The sequence below is a fragment of the Lactuca serriola genome, chromosome 4, assembly GCF_051521515.1.
Source record: "Lactuca serriola cultivar US96UC23 chromosome 4, Lser_US96UC23_V15, whole genome shotgun sequence".
NCBI classification, from domain to species: Eukaryota; Viridiplantae; Streptophyta; class Magnoliopsida; order Asterales; family Asteraceae; genus Lactuca; species Lactuca serriola.
The window spans coordinates 29,409,460-29,414,480 of NC_136411.1; the positions used below are offsets into that span (position 1 = coordinate 29,409,460).

At 30.2% G+C, this 5,021-nt stretch overlaps 1 pseudogene; it reads right to left on the reverse strand.

Annotated features, from left to right (window-relative positions):
• Positions 1-662: 662 nt before the first annotated feature.
• LOC145098163 (33 kDa ribonucleoprotein, chloroplastic-like) lies at positions 663-2,448 on the reverse strand (annotated as a pseudogene).
• Positions 2,449-5,021: the final 2,573 nt, after the last annotated feature.

Consider the following 5,021-nt stretch of genomic DNA (forward strand, 5'->3'; position numbering starts at 1 on the left):
ACTATACCTATTATAGTTTAAAGTGTATGTTCTATTAAAATGAAAACCTTTGTATTTTTAACAACTTTGAATGTTTATAATCGTAAATCTGAGATAAAGATATTTTGTGAAATTTAACATTTTTGTACAAACGATAATAAAATAAGTTACGAAAAAATTCTTCTTGTTTAATGTGTTGAAATAATGTTTATACTTATATATATATATATATATATATATATATATATATATATATATATATATATATATATATGCTTAGGTTATTCTATTCAAACTAATTATTGTGTTATTATATGCATAAATATGGGTCAATCATTTTACTTATTTTAAGAAAGTGATTAATACATATTATTGAATTAAAAACAATCGAAAAATAACATCTAATTTAACTAGAAGGGTATTTTAGTCAATTAACATGAATTAAATAAAGGAAGTTTGCATATTTTAGGGATCATGGATTCTATTAATTTTAAAAATCTGATTTTGCGAATTATAAGGTTTTTAATTCGGACATTCTGACAAAATATGTTTGAATATATTCAAAAATAAAAAAAATTCTTGAACCATAAAATAATAAAAATATTCTTGAACATATTTTTCTTGTAGAATAACAAATTCTCAAACCAGAAATTGAAGAATTAAAACAAAAATTATATTAATTTTTATTGAATACGGGTAACAACTGCTAAGAATTACATTTATTGTTAAAGAATAAAACTAAAAAAACTTTGAAGTCGGGAAAAAACATCAAAATATAACAAAGACACTTATACATTCTAAAAAAATAATGTTACTAAGAATCGCTTTCACTTTCATGGTGCATTCTTCAAGCATCAACTGGTTCTGTGGAAACAAATCTAATGCATAAATCAGTGAGAAAATATTCATATTCCATTCCAGCAGAATTGGAATTCGTGCTTCCATTCTGATAAAATTGGAATTCAAGATTCAGTTATGGTATGCATTCTATTGGAAAAATATCCAAACTAAAAAACAATGCGAGGCAAATGACTAATTCCAAGATTCAGTTACGGTATGCATTCTGAATTCAAGATTCACTTATAAGGGAACTCTTAGTTCACATCATAACTAATGCGAGGAAAATGACTAATTCCAACATATAAATAATTGCAGGAACCATGTAGAACTAGTCCTTATTTCCTAATTCTCACATAAAACTCCAATTCCAATAAAAGTTAAAGTAATTGCAATGCCCTAGTTGAATATGAGGATGGTGAAACAATAGATTATCTGTAGTTAAAAGTTCACTGACCTAAATCGAACTACCAAACAACCAAATATTTGAAAGCTTCTAACTACATTTTTTTCCACCTAATTAGGAGCTAATACTTGAAAGGATCTCACTCCCATCGACATTGATCTCAGAACTTCTTCCCGTTCTTGTTGAGTGACACACATCTCCTTTTCCTTCTGCCAAGTTCAATCGCAAAGGCCGACCCTCAACCTCCTATTCATCAAAAAGACCATAAATGAATAAAACAAAGATTACAGAAGAAGAAATATGCACAAATAATGGGAGTTTTGAAGCATTTACCAGTCCATTCATAGCGTTAAGTGCATATTCTGCAGCCTCGGGAGAGCTAAAAGTGACAAACCCAAAACCTTGAGATTTCCCTGATTGTTTCTCGTAGATCACCATTGCGCTCAAAAAACCAGGTTGTTCATCGAAAGTATCTTTGAGCTTCTTAGAAGTTATGATCCAGCTAAGGTTATCTGCATAGATCTTGTGAGGAATTCCAATAAAATCTATGTTACTGCTTCTAATATTTGGGCCCATCACTTCCCGTTCACCTCCTCTTGGCACCTCCGGGAAGTTTACCTTCACTGTTCGTCCACTGATTTGCTAAAAAATATTATCAAAATTAGTAGTCGCAATCATGTTTCTAAATTCAACCAATTTCTGGAGAAGAAAATGGATTCAAACTCGTTTGTAAGAATGGAAGAGAATGCTTATAGATCCGTTAAACATTCTAATGGCTTCTTTAGATTCTTGAACACTTGCCATTGTAATAAATGTGAATCCCCTGCTCCTGTCTGTTACGCTATCGTAAACAATCTGATCGAATGGAAATTAGGGTTACGAAAAACCGGAAATACCCAAAATTATACAAAAATTCCAACAGTCACACACATTACCTCCACGAAAATTACATCGCCAGCTTCTCCGAATATTTGGGACAATTCTGTAGAAGTAATCGCATATGGCAAGTTTCCGATGTAAAGCCTCCCAGCTTTTCCCCAACCTCTTTGCAATTGATCTGCCACCACCGATGCCCCTCGATTTCGCCTTCATTCTTCACCTTACTCCTTCGAATTGGTCAAGAAGCAATGGAGGTGTTTATGATTACTTGGGTCCGACAAAACGTCGAGAACTGAATAAGTTGGCAACGTCGCTGTCGCCGGTGTAGCCGATTGGATGGTCGGCATGAAGGAGTCTTCAACCGTTGATGAAAATTGATACTATAATGATTGATCAGATCAGTCGTAAAGAAAAGGGGGAGTAGGTTAAAATCAACTTAACTAGCAAAATTATAGGGAGTATTTGTGAAAGTTATTTCTCAAATTACCTAGTTACCCTTATTGATTTATTTAATTATTGTTTTTTCTATTAAATTTTGATTGCTCCATAATTATGCATACAATAATACAATACTTAGTTAAAACACATGAACCTATCTCTCTCTCTCTCTCTCTCTCTCTCTCTCTCTATATATATATATATATATATATATATATAATGCATATATAATTAATATTGAAAAGACATTTGAATAAATGATTCTATCCTAAGCCCACAACCAAACAAGGAACATGAGAGAAAACGAAATCACCAATTCTAAGCTTGTAGAATCTTAATTATATATATATATATATATATATATATATATATATATATATATATATATACACACACACACACACACACACACACTAGGTGTGAGACCCATGTATTACATGCGTTCATTTAGAAGAAAATTTAAATTTAAAATTCAAAATATTTGAGAAGTTTGAATTTATAAGAAAAATAAGAAAAATATTGAATTATAAAAATTAAAGTGTTTTTTTTGTCTTTTCAATTTAAACAAATAATTTAGATAAATAAACAAAGGAAATTAATGAAACTTTAATTTAGTAATTTTGAAATTAGAAGGAAAGTCCATTAATGAAATTGATATGCATTTATTATTAGATTTAAATAATATGTGGAATTTAATAAAATAGAAAAAACATAAAATGATATGTGGAATAAAAATTAATTTAAAATTACCATAAAATTATATGTGGCAAAATGAATAAGAATATGACATGTGGCAAAATGAATAAGAATATGACATATGGCAAAAATATTTTTATTTATTAGGCTATATATATATATATATATATATATATATATATATATATATATATATTATAAGAAAAGACAATTGAAATAATCTAAAATAGTTTAGATAATAACACAAGATTTCTTGTGTTTTACTTGTATTCCCCCCTAAAACAATGAAAAATCGTGAAAACGTTGGGGTATAAACTTACCTCGAGTGTGTGTTCTTGGCCAGATACGAAAAGGGTGGCGATGTTCTTCACGTTAGAACACGTGAAAATAACTGTATCCTAATTATATTAACACATGATATTGTGTGTAAATTAGTGAAATAATAATTGAAGTGTTTTTATAGTACTAGTTTATGTAAGAATACTCACTATAATCCTTAAGATGTAATCTTGAAGATGTTCTTGATGTTCTGGAGGTGCACTGGAAATGATCCTTGAAGATATGAAGATGTGAAGGGGTTCTTATGGTTTTTGAGAGAATTTGCATAGCTTTGCAAGTGAAAATGAGAGAAATGAGCTTGTGTTTTTGGTTGATTATATATATGGAAAAGAAATTGATTTGATAGGTACATTAGGGAATGAAATTATCTAATTGGAATGTGTACCACCGCCTAAAGTTTGTGATTTCGGCATATCCATTCAACCGAGAACCATGATTTCGGTCCAAAAAGCAACCGAAAACCATGTTGATTTCGGTCTAAAGTCCCCACCGAGAACTGTTTTTGGTCTGAAGAGTGGGGTCTCGCAAGCTGATTTAGGTGGAGGTGTTTTCGGTCACATAGGAGTTCTTGGTTCTCAAATGAAATGACCAAAATGTGATTTCGGTCCACACCTAGGATTTGATTCCCAAATCCAAAATCATCCAAGCCAAATGAATTTTAATTATTAAATATTAAAAATTTTAATTATTTGACTCATAATTTGACGTGTTTGACTTTTATTGACTGCTTTGACTTTTGTTGACTGCTTTGACTTTTATTAACCTGAAATAATCGGTTGTTACAAGAATGACAACGAAGACAAAGCAGATATTCAAAAAAAATATTCTTTGGTACATGGAGATTAGAAAGGAGTTGTTACAGACAATGAAGATTATAGCTTAAAGTTTCGACTATACTCACTAAGGGGGGATTGTAGAGTTGAAAGTTGTAGTGAGTATTCGAAAGCTATACCCTTAGGTCTCGTGTCTTTAAATAACGAGAGTTATGTACTTTCGTTATCTTATCTATTTACAAGTCACTTTCTAGTTTCGATATTTATAGTTGAGTCCTAGTATTTTTTTTATGTCTGACGTACCCTATAAATAGGGTAAGTACTTAGGTCTAGAGGAACAAACATTCTTTAATTACTCATTATACTCAAAACCTCTGTACTATTTCCAGATTTAAGTGGAGCTAAATAGATCTTAATTAGATCTTTGTGTTCTTTATTGCTTTGATATATGCGATTGATTCAAACATTAATTCAAACACACTTCAGTTTTATAATTGTAGACAAGTTTTTACCTAAATTATAATTAGGGATAACCATTCTTTGTTACTTATTTTGAAACATAATGGGTATGCACTATCATTCAAATGACTCAAGATCCTAAGGACTATACACATAAAAAAGATCAAACCTTTCTAGATGCAAGTGTGATATTAAAGCCAAGATTTTAGTTTTTT